The 12,399-nt window shown below is 45.9% G+C and overlaps 1 long non-coding RNA gene across 1 annotated transcript; it reads left to right on the forward strand.

Annotated features, from left to right (window-relative positions):
* Window positions 1–8,750: 8,750 nt before the first annotated feature.
* On the forward strand, window positions 8,751–11,282 carry LOC136004414 (uncharacterized). The gene is made up of 3 exons (XR_010608452.1): window positions 8,751–8,798; window positions 9,702–9,762; window positions 10,489–11,282. It is a non-coding gene; the product is annotated as an uncharacterized LOC136004414 (long non-coding RNA).
* Window positions 11,283–12,399: the final 1,117 nt, after the last annotated feature.

The following is a 12,399-nucleotide window of genomic DNA, read 5'->3' on the forward strand; positions in this document are numbered from 1 at the left end:
GAAATGTGATGCTCCAGGGCAGCCTTGGTTGTAGCAATCATGACATGGTTGAGTTCGAGATCCCCAGGACAGTGAGAAGAGCATGTAGCTCTTGAGAGAGCAGACTTTGGCTCTTCAGTAACCTGCTTAGTAAGGTTCCATGGGATATAGCCCTAGAGGGCAGGGAGGACCAAGACTGTTGGCTGATATTCAAGGATCACCTGCTACAAGCTCAGGAGTGCTGCATCCCAACTAGAAGGAAGTGCAGCAGGAGGGCCAAGAGACCTCCTTGGATGGATAAGGAGCTGCTGAGGAAACTTCAAGGGAAAAAAGAGGCTTATAAAAGGTGGAAGCAAGGACAGGCAGCCTGGGTAGAGTACAGGGATGTTGTCTGAGAAGCTAGGGACCAGGTTAGGAAAGCTAAGGCCCAGTTAGAATTAAACTTGGTGTCGTGGTTTGAACCCAACCACAAACCTCTTTTACTCACTCCCCCCCCTTCTTGCCCTCCCCCTGCTTCTGGAGGGACGGAGAGGAGAATCGAAAAGAATGCAACTCCCACGGGTTGAGATAAGAACAGCCCAGTAACTAAGGTATAACACAAACCACTGCTGCTACCACTAATAATAATAGTGCTAAAGGAAATAACAAGAGGAAAGAATATAACAGCTCAACACCAGCCGACCAATAACTCGCCCCACTCCCCCCAGCCGAGCACCGACCGATACCTCGTCCAACCCTGCAGTCCCACCAGCCCTTCCGGGGTCACTCTAAGTTACATCCTGGGCATGACGTGCTGTGGTATGGAATACCTCTTTGGTCAGTTTGGGTCAGGTGTCCTGTCTCTGCTTCCTCCCGGCCTCCCCTCCTCCCTGGCAGAGCATGAGGCTCAGAAAGTCCTTGGCCAGACCAAACATTCGAGCAGCAACTGAAAACATCGGCGTTATCACCACTGTTCCAAGGCCAAAAGATCAAAACACAGCACTGTACTAGCTCCTAAGAAGGAGAAAAATGACTGCTGCTGCTCAAAACCAGGACATTATCCACCCCTTATTCCATACCATTCACGTCATGCTCAGATCCCACATCTTCAATATGCCATCACTCTTACATATATATATACATCTACATATACACAGAGAAAAACATCATTTCTTAGTGCATGGACCTATAAAGCTGCTGAGTCCATCTGGTCCATGATGTCAGGCGCCATCTCTTGTAACAGTCTCTCAGAGCAGGAGAGGCTGTGTGCAGTGTTCACACTAGTGAATAACCTGGGCAATAGTGTCCATTGCTAAGTCCACCCCTCGATCATGAGTCCGTCTCTGTGTCGCATCTCTGCCCTGATGGCCTGAAGTGCCATGGGCCCACCAGGTTCAAAATAATTCACTGTCCCCTTCAGCAGTTTCTGCAGCTTGTTGCTGGGGACTCCATACAGCTGCCTTCCATCTCCAATGCTTCCAAAGCACTGGAGGGGCCCAGTGGACCAGGTACTCGCTCATACTGTCCCACACACTCTGCCACTCATGGCTGTCCAGCCTTGGGGAATATCTCTTGTTCCTCCCATATTGTGGTCTAACCCTATACAAGAAGCAAACCTGACTCTGCTTGACTTCTGAGATCAGACAAAATGGCCGTGGGTAGAACACACTCTGTGTGTGTGCCACCATGCTGATCCCCATCACAATCAGCAGGCAGGTCCCAAGGGTACCCAAAGGCCATTCAAACCCTTCAGAACTCTCCAATGCTGCTGCTGTGCTTGTCCCTGGGGCTGGTGCAGCTGCTGTGCCTGCCGGCTCTCCCACCACCAGCTTCTCTCTTCCTGGGTGCAGCTCTTCCTCCTCTGCCTTGCTGGGAAATGCTGCCTGGGCTCCTGCATCCTCCTGGGGCTCGGCGGGCGGCTGCCGGGGGACGCTCTCGGCCGCCACGAGGCTCGGTTCCTCCGCGGGGCTCGGCTCCTCCGCGGGGCTCGGCTCCTCGGCCGCCTCCTCCCGCTGCTCAGCAGCCGCCTTCCTCCCGGCCTCCGGCCCCGCTCCCGCCGCCGCCTGGTCCCCGGGGCCGCTCTCCCGGGCCGCTTCGGCCGCCGCCGGCTCCCGGGGCCGCTCCCCCTCGGCTCCCCGCAGCCTCACGAAGACGGAGGCGAGGACAAGGGCCGGGGCGGTGAAGAGCAGCGGGGCGGCCGGGTACAAGCCCACGGCCACATCCATCTCTCCCTGCTGCTGGAGCCCACCCGTATTACAAGTCATTGCCATAAAGTACAGTGAAACAAAAACCTTAGCCCAAGCCCCACACTTGATAAACACGAACACAGGGAATACCGGCTCTATGTAATGTACTACATTCTGAAGCGCTGAGAGCAAGAGAAACAACTTTGAGAGCCAATAAATCAGCACTGTGACGACTATTAATCTGATCATCTCCGTCGTTATCTCAACCCTTCGTGCCCCACGTTGGGCGCCAAAAAGAACTGTCGTGGTTTGAACCCAACCACAAACCTCTTTTACTCACTCCCCCCCCTTCTTGCCCTCCCCCTGCTTCTGGAGGGACGGAGAGGAGAATCGAAAAGAATGCAACTCCCACGGGTTGAGATAAGAACAGCCCAGTAACTAAGGTATAACACAAACCACTGCTGCTACCACTAATAATAATAGTGCTAAAGGAAATAACAAGAGGAAAGAATATAACAGCTCAACACCAGCCGACCAATAACTCGCCCCACTCCCCCCAGCCGAGCACCGACCGATACCTCGTCCAACCCTGCAGTCCCACCAGCCCTTCCGGGGTCACTCTAAGTTACATCCTGGGCATGACGTGCTGTGGTATGGAATACCTCTTTGGTCAGTTTGGGTCAGGTGTCCTGTCTCTGCTTCCTCCCGGCCTCCCCTCCTCCCTGGCAGAGCATGAGGCTCAGAAAGTCCTTGGCCAGACCAAACATTCGAGCAGCAACTGAAAACATCGGCGTTATCACCACTGTTCCAAGGCCAAAAGATCAAAACACAGCACTGTACTAGCTCCTAAGAAGGAGAAAAATGACTGCTGCTGCTCAAAACCAGGACACTTGGCTAGGGATGTGAAAGATAACAGGAAGGGATTCTATAGTGACACTGCAAATAAAAGACAGACTAGGGGCAATGTGGGCACTCTTCGGAAGCTGTCAGAAGAACTGGCTACCCTGGATATGGAGAAGGCTGAAGTTCTGAATGACTTCTTTGCCTCGGTCTTCACTGGCAAAGGCTCTGACTGCACCACCCAGGTCTTAGAATGTAGACGCAGGGACTGTGAGAATGAAGACCTTGGGCCCACTGTAGGAGAGGATCTGGTTCGAGACCATCTTCAAAATCTGAAAGCGCACAAGTCCGTGGGACCTGATGGAATCCATCCGCGGGTCCTGAAGGAGCTGGCGAATGAAGTGGCTAAGCCACTGGCCATTGTATTTGAAAAATCATGGCGGTCAGGTGAAGTTCCCGACGACTGGAAAAAGGGAAATATAACCCCCATTTTCAAGAAGGGGAAAATGGAAGACCCGGGGAATTACAGACCAGTCAGTCTCACCTCTGTGCCTGGTAAAATCTTGGAGCACATTCTCCTGGATGGCATGCTAAGGCACATGAAAAACAACAAGGTCCTTGGTGACAGCCAGCATGGCTTCACTAAGGGCAAATCCTGCCTGACCAATCTGGTGGCCTTCTATGATGGGGCTACAGAATTGATGGATAAGGGTAAAGCAGTTGATGTCATCTACCTGGACTTGTGCAAAGCGTTTGACACTGTCCCACACAACATCCTTCTCTCTAAATTGGAGAGACATCAATTTGATAGATGGACCACTTGGTGGATAAAGAACTGGCTGGAAGGACGCACACAAAGTGTTGCGGTTAATGGCTCAGTGTCCAGCTGGAGACCAGTAACGAGTGGTGTCCCTCAGGGATTGGTGTTGGGACCAATCTTGTTCAACATTTTTGTTGGTGACATGGATAGTGGTATTGAGTGTGTTTCCCGATGACACCAAGCTGTGTGGTTCGGTTGATATGCTGGAGGGAAGGAATGCTGAGAGACCTTGACATGCTTGTGAGGTGGGCTGATGCCAACCTTATGAAGTTTAACCATGCCAAGTGCAAGGTCCTACACCTGGGCCGGAGCAATCCCAGGCACAGCTACAGGTTGGGCAGAGAAGAGATTCAGAGCAGTGAATGAAGGACTTGGGGGTGCTGGTCGATGAGAAAATGAACATGAGCCAGCAGTGAGTGCTCGCAGCCCAGAAAGCAAACCGTACCCTGGACTGCATCAAAAGGAGCTTGACCAGCAGGTCGATGGAGGTGATACTGCCCCTCTACTCTGCTCTCATGAGACCTCACCTGGAGTATTGTGTACAGTTCTGGTGTCCTAAACATAAAAAGGACATGGAACTATTGGAACAAGTCCAGAGGAGGGCCACGAGGATGATCAGGGGACTGGAGCACCTCCTGTATGAAGATGATAGGCTGAGGAAGTTGGGGCTGTTCAGCCTGGAGAAGAGAAGGCTTTGTGGAGACCTCCTAGCAGCCTTCCAGTCCCTGAAGGGGGCCTATAAGGATGCTGGGGAGGGACTCTTCATTAGGGACTGTAGTGACAGGACAAGGGGTAATGGGTTAAAACTTAAACAGGGAAATTTTAGATTGGGTATAAGGAAGAAATTCTTTACTATTAGGGTGGTGAGGCCCTGGAGTGGTTTGCCCAGGGAAGTTGCTCTATCCCTGGCAGTGTTCAAGGCCAGAGGACATAGACTTGGGTGACATGGTTTAGTTGGTGGTGTCCCTGCTGATGGCAGTCGGGTTGGAACTTGATGATCTTAAGGTCCTTTCCAACACTAACTATTCTATGATTCTGTGATTCTAACAACTGAATTCCATTCCAGCACTTGAGCACATTTCACACAACTATGGAGATTTGCCAGGATATAACATAAATTCAAAACATACACCATACCTTCTGTCAGTCTCTTCACTGCAGCAGAAGTTTGTCAATAAACAAGAAAATAACGGTGCCTTTGCTACTTCCTCCCAGTCAGGATGATTTCAGCCTCCAGTACAGTCAACTCTTGGGAACCTCCTATTACTGCAGAAATAGAAATGGGTTCCACCCCTTGACAGCTTGATGGCATCAGGGTACACTGTGCACCAATATCTACTAGAGCCTTATACTTCTGTGCGACAGATGTGCCAGGCCATCTGATCCACACAGTCCAGTAAATATGATTGTCCCCTACCTCCACCTGGCTGGAGGCAGGGCCCCTCTAATAGTGATCGCAATACTGGTCACAGGGATTAGTCTTTATAACAGGAGCTGGAGAAAAATCAGCTCTTCCACTCCATCTGGGAACCTGCTCACCAGAGACTGAAGCTGCAGCTTTCATGGAATGATCATCCTTAAGCTTTGTTCTCTTCAATTCACGCACCCGTTCCTCCAGAGCTGAGGTAGGTTTTCCATCCCACTTCATCGTTTCTTCTCCGTGATCTCACAGGTAAAACCATAGGGTGGCCCATGATGTATACCTCCTATATCTTCTCTCTTGAGCCTTTTGTTAATATCTGAGATGTGGGTTTGTACACTTGAGGAGCTGGATAGATCGGATAGGTCATCTCTCAATTGTTTGAACTCCTGAGACAGTTTTTCCACAGCTGAAATGATGGAAGGGATGAAATTGTCTTTGAACTCTCGGAGTTGACGAATAATTTCATCCACTGTTGGTGGTGTTATGTCATTCCAGGTTATTGCTGCCAATGAGTGGGCATATGATCACGGTGCATTCTGTGTAAATTTCCGCCACATGGGTCGTGTACATTCGAGTTTATCTGGATCTATGGGTCCATTCCCAGCATCCGGCCTGCGATAGATCATCTCTACAATGGCTGATTCCCTCAGAAACTGGATGCCTTTCTCTAGAGTAGTCCACTTGGCCAAACGACTCATAACATCGTCCTTGTATGGAAACCTTTCTTTCACAGCTGCCAAGAGCCGCCTCCAAAAGCTGAGGGACCATTTGTCTTTTGCAATTGCTTTGTCAATTACCCCTTCCCTAGCAAGTGATCCCAGCTGCTTGACTTCCCTACCTTCAAGTTTGTTACCATCGGCCCCATTGTCCCAGCATTGGAGCAACCAGGTGATGATCTGCTCCCCTGGTTGACGGGTAAAATCTTTTTGCATATTCCGTAACTTGGTTGAGGTACTGGGTCAAGAAGTCACCTCTTCTTTCTCTGATTCATGTAATAGTAACTCCTGATCAGATGCTGTCCCATGTAGTAAGTGCATTGTTTCTTCATCTTTCTTCGCTATGCAGGTTGCTTTTTGTGCCTCTTTTCTCCTTGCATAGAGGGGCAACCAATACTGTCACAAATTGGTCCTCTGTTTTAGCTGCAGTGATTATTACTGTGGTTGGAGTGGCTGCAGTATCTGTTGTCGGGGTTTGGGTAGCTGAGGTAAGAAATGGACTATGCCTGATCCAATGTGAATCCAGCATAAGATGCTTTATTGTGTGCCAAGCACGTATTTATATCATTCTTCTTCCTTTACACACGATTATGCATTCTTTCATTGGTCGCCTCGTATCCCTTTTATAGTCTACTAAGTGCTAAGCAGTAACTTTCCACTCTTTTACTCCCTTATCATCCCAATTTAGCAACACTAGTAAGGGTTACAAATATTCATACTGTTTGGTTTGTCTTTGAGATGCACCTCCTGCTTTATCTTGCAAACTGCTTTGTTTTGCTAACCGATCTTTACCCTTCATAGTTCTCTTTACAGTTCCCAAGGCTTAGGCCAGAGCAGAGCATTAACACCTGGTGTTTTCTTCCCGGTTCCCAAGGTTTGAGACTGTCCAGGGTAGCAGCACCTGGTATTTTCTTTACTGTTCCCACGGCTTAACCCGGGCCAGGGCGATAATGCCTGGATCCATTTTGTTAACTATTTCTATCCGTCACCCACAGGTAGCTGCTGTACTTATCCCTGGTGTTGGTGTAGTTGCTGTGCTTGGAATTGGATTAGCTGTGTTGTCTGTTGTAGTCAGAGTTTGAGTAGCTGCTGTACTTGTCGCTGGGGCTGGTGTAGCTACTGTGCTTGGAGCTTGAGTAGCTGTGCTGTCTGTTGCGGTCGGAGTTTGAGTAGCTGTTGTACTTGTCACTGGCGTTGATGTAGCTGCTGTGCTTGGAATAGCTGCGTTATCTGTTTTAGTCAGAGTGTGAGTAGCTTCTGTACTTATCACTAGGGTTGGTGTAGCTGCTGTATTTGCAGTTTGAGTAGCTGCATTGTCAGTTGCTTTACCATCAGATCCAGAGAGGTTTTTTTTTTCTTTGAAGGTGCTAGATAGTGTTGAACAGGGCTCTGTAAGCATAGGCCCAGCCCCAGCATGTTGCCATGATTTCTCCCTCTCTGGTATGACCAGGATGACAACACACCTCTTTTAAGTGTTTTACTAATATCTCTGGATTTTGCACTTGTTCAGTGGTGAAGTTCCAAAGCACTGGAGGGGCCCACTGGCCTAGATACTTGCCCATACTATCCCACACACCCTGCCACTCATGACTGTCCTGCCTCAGGGAAAATCTCCTGGTCGTCCTATATCGTTGTCTAACCCTAGGCAAGACCCAAACCCGACTCTTCTTAGCTTATGAGATCAGATGACATGGTCATGGGTAAAACGCACTCTGTATGCGCTGCAACGTGGTGGTCCCCATCATAATCAGCACACAGGTCTCAAGGGTATGCAAAGGCGATTCAAAACCTTCAGAACTCTCAAAGGATGCTGTAAATGGTCTCGGGGCGTGGCTGGGAAGGTGAGGGAATGTCTCCTTCACAGGTTGACCACCCAAGGAGGGGGAAAAGCATGTGTAATTGCTAAGCACTTCTATTATATACCTCCCAAAGTATAGAGGTGGTGACCACACTGGGAACACAAGCCAGACCAGTTTCATGATCAATGAGTCTATTGTATTAAAAGTCATTACCATAAAGTACAATGAAGCAAGAACCTTAGCCCAAGGCCCCCAGCTGATAAACACTAACACAGCAAATACCGGCTGTAATGTACCACATGCTGAAAGTCCAAGATCAAGAGCAACAACTTTGAGAGCCAATAAATTAGCATTGTGACCAGTGACTATTAATCCAAAACAATAAATGCTTATCACAAATGCTAATAGACACACTCCAGTCAGATCTTTCAGTATCTCAACCCTTCGTGCCCCACGTTGGGTGCCAAAAAGAACTGTCGTGGTTTAAGCCCAGCCGGCAACCCAGAACCACGCAGCCACTCGCAACCTCCCCTCCCTCTTCCTCCCCCTGCTCCTGGAGAGATGGGGAGGAGATTCGAAGGAATGTAACTCCCACGGGCTGAGATAAGCACAGTCCAGTAACTAAGGTCTAACACAAACCCACTACTGCTACCACCAATAATAATAATGATAAGGGAAATAAGGGAAGAGAATGCAACCATTCACCACCCACCGACTGATACCCAGTCCAATCCGAGCAGTGATCTAGCCCTTCTGGGTAGCTGCCCCCAGTTTATATACTGGTCATAACGTGCTGTGGTATGGAATACCTCTTTGGCTAGTTTGGGTCAGGTGTCCTGTCTCTGCTTCCTCCCGGCTTCCCTTCCTCCCTGGCAGAGCATGAGACTCACAAAGTCCTTGGTCAGAGTAAAAATTACTGCGCAACAACTAAAAACATAGGTGTTATCAGCGCTGTTCCCAGGTGAAAGTCAAAAACACAGCACTGCACCAGCTACTAAGAAGGAGAAAAATGACTGCTACTCCTGAACCCAGGACACTTGATCACATTTAAACAAGGTGAGAGATTTTGTCACATCGTTATTGGATAATAATGTGTGAAACATTAATTTGGTAGTTCTAGTAAGGTCTATACATCTGCAGGTACATCATCCACAACAGCACTGCAGTAATGTCTTACATTACGAAACATTCAGTGGCAGTAAACTCACTGTTTTATACTAGTCAGTTTGCTTATTTTGATTTTTGGTATTTTGTAAGATGCAAAATACCTATGATGTATATGGTTATTTGTTTGATTATTTTCTGGGTACAGATTTCATCTAATTTATTTACCCAGAAAATTGACTGTGATTATGAAATTTTTAGATAAAATACATGCTACTTATGTTCTTTTAGCTCAGCTTACAGTTATACTATCTTAGATTCCTGTAAATTTTGCCATGCAAGACTTAGCAACTAAGTTACGAAATCTTTTTGCGCAATCCTTAGCAAGGGAGGCCAGTAAATTGTATTTAAGTCAGAAAGGTACTTGATAGCATCATTGATCATTAGATTGTTGTGCTGCACTTTAGCTAAAGCCGTGTTGCTCTCCTTTCTTACTGCTGTACACTTAGGAAGATGATCAAAACAGAGAAGGGTTCAGGAAATGCTCAAGAACCCTGTGAGCATCGAATCCTTTGAAATGAATGCAAATCAGTAGGGAGATAATACATAGAAAATGAGTTTCAACAGACAGCTTTCTCCTTGAAATGGAGACTAACCCTTTTGTGTCACAACATTTTGCTAGTTGCGCTGCTGATTAAAAATAACGAAACCTTGCAACCAAAAGAGCATTTCCCATACTTCTTGCCTTTTTAAAAATTACTCCTTCCAGATACCATGTCTTACATGAATCACTTAAAACTCCCAACTACTATATTAAGCTTAGTTTTAACAGTCAATTCTAATTTGTGGTTGCAGATGCCTTTGTTCCACAGAAGTCCCTCTACAACCTGTGTTGGTCCGATACCCCAACAATCAGGTAAGCAGAAACTTCTTCTATCATTAATTAATAATACAGAAGTCAAAATCCTGACTTAAACAGTACCTACAATAAATATTTTGCATTGTCACTGAACAGTCTGTTGTCCTGAGCTTTAGCATTGGAGAGCTCCTGGAAGCAGCTCTTCACCAAGTGTCACCGTGATGTAGTTGCTATTCTGATTGTGGAAAAGTTACTGCTGGGCTTCTTAGCTATAGTTAGAGCGAGCATGGGAAAGTGTTGTATCGGAAGGTAGAAACTTCCTGCAAAGCCACGGAGCCTGTACTTTGGAGTCTAAAATGCACACAACTTCCCTACTAGTCATATTTTTTTGTTGAAGCTCAAAATATTCTTACTGCAAAGGGGTTCACAGAGTTTCTAAACAAAAGCGAAGCTGAGCCATGCAAAACCTCCAACACACCCCTTCTACAGGCCCCTCAGGAGGGCAGCTTTGAGAAGGGCTCTTTTCATGCAATTTTCCCTTGTTTTGTGAGTAAATGTTTACCCTTTCTGCCACGTATAGGTCTGCCACGTATATGGCTCTGCTTCCCTGGCAGGTGTAATGCTGGGATAGGAGTCTAGCAATATGTTAACATGTTTTTAATTATCTGGTCATCCAACAAATCCAGCAAAGACCGAACTTTTCATTCCTAATGGCTTTTAAGATGAAAAACAAGTGATTGCTATTGTTATTTACAAAGGTTCCTCTGTAAAATCCTTTTACAGATCGATTACAAAACTGAAGTGAAACACTAAAGAGGATCGGTACCACATTTCACTGATAGACTCAAGGATCTGCAGTATGCATTGTAAAAATTATATATCATTAGTAATAAATATAGAATAAGAAAAAAAAACAAACAAAAAACCATGATGATTACCTACACAGAAATGACCTTAAAAAATAAATCAAACATGCTTATTAGGGTGCCTTTCTGTTGTTTGGATCAGAACAAAAGATTTAAAATATCTTTTATTCCCAATTGTTGATATTATCAAAATTCTGCCATGCTTATTTCCAAATTTTTGAGGCAAGGAATCCTAGTTGCCTTTATACCTTCCTTTATTTTGACTACAGGACTGTAAAACCATCATCTGCTTTTATTAAACTTGTGCCTGCTTTATATTGTAACTTATCTGCTCTCTAACTTTCATCTGGTTTTGTCATACATTTCTGTGTTTTACTTTTCCCCTAGGATACTGTGACCTAGACATGGCAGGGCATTGTAAGTTTCTTAATACTACTGAAAATTACATATAGATTTCCCCCTCCCCGTTGCTAAACAGTCTGCCAAACAGATTCAGCTAAGCCAGGACACATGTTCTTCTAGATCTGTTTTTATGAAGGTGAAATACTTGGGGATAATGCTGTCATATAGTAGATTTCATATCTGAATGGCTAGCGAAAGGGTTTGCAAATGGGAAAGCATTGTTAACAGCTATGCCACCATTTAGTTTAATTTTCTCTTATGTTTTGCACATTACACTACAGCAAAAGAAAGAGTTAAAATTCCCTTTTCTTTGTGAAACAATAATAATCATAAAAATCCATGGATGTTTACAGTTTCCTATGTGATATACAATAATAAAAAAAGAAATGTTATTTTATCCCCTTGTTTTATTCATTCATCCATCTCATTTGAAGTCGTGAGAGTAAATGAAGAAGATGAGGAAAACAACTGCTCATTTTCCCTACTTTCCCCATCTAGGATTCCTGTTTAGATTTTTATTTTTGCCTGACTCAACATAAGCAATTCTTTTGAGATCCCAGTGAAGAGGCTATACATATATATATAGCATCTGACAATAAAATAATGAAAAATGTTTCCAGAAACCAGTTAGGCAATGGATCGGTTTATTTCTAAACACAGGTGGACTTCTACTATGCGAAAATATTCCATTAAAGCATTAAAAAACCTTTAGAGCTGCACTTAAAATATGTCTGGAAAATACTTTTCACCTTAGTAACATTCATTAAAAGGTTCATTTGCAGAATCTATATACCACATTTTCATGTGAAATATGTAATTTATTTACTGATTGATTTACTAAGTGACTAAAATAGAATCGTAGAATTATAGAATAGTTAGGGTCGGAAAGGACCTCAAGATCATCTAGTTCCAATGCCCCTGACATGGGCAGGGACACCTCACACTAAACCATCCCACCCAAGGCTTCATCCAACCTGGCCTTGAACACCGCCAGGGATGGAGCACTCACAACCTCCCTGGGCAAACCACTCCAGGGCCTCACCACCCTAACAGGAAAGAATTTCTTCTTATACCCAATCTAAAATTTCCCTGTTTAAGTTTTAACCCATTACCCCTTGTCCTGTCACTACAGTCCCTAATGAAGAGTCCCTCCCCAGCATCCTTATAGGCCCCCTTCAGGGACTGGAAGGCTGCTAGGAGGTCTCCACAAAGCCTTCTCTTCTCCAGGCTGAACAGCCCCAACTTCCTCAGCCTATCATCTTCATACAGGAGGTGCTCCAGTCCCCTGATCATCCTCGTGGCCCTCCTCTGGACTTGTTCCAATAGTTCCATGTCCTTTTTATGTTTAGGACACCAGAACTGTACACAATACTCCAGGTGAGGTCTCATGAGAGCAGAGTAGAGGGGCAGTATCACCTCCATCGAC

The sequence above is a fragment of the Lathamus discolor genome, chromosome W, assembly GCF_037157495.1.
Source record: "Lathamus discolor isolate bLatDis1 chromosome W, bLatDis1.hap1, whole genome shotgun sequence".
NCBI classification, from domain to species: domain Eukaryota; kingdom Metazoa; phylum Chordata; class Aves; order Psittaciformes; family Psittacidae; genus Lathamus; species Lathamus discolor.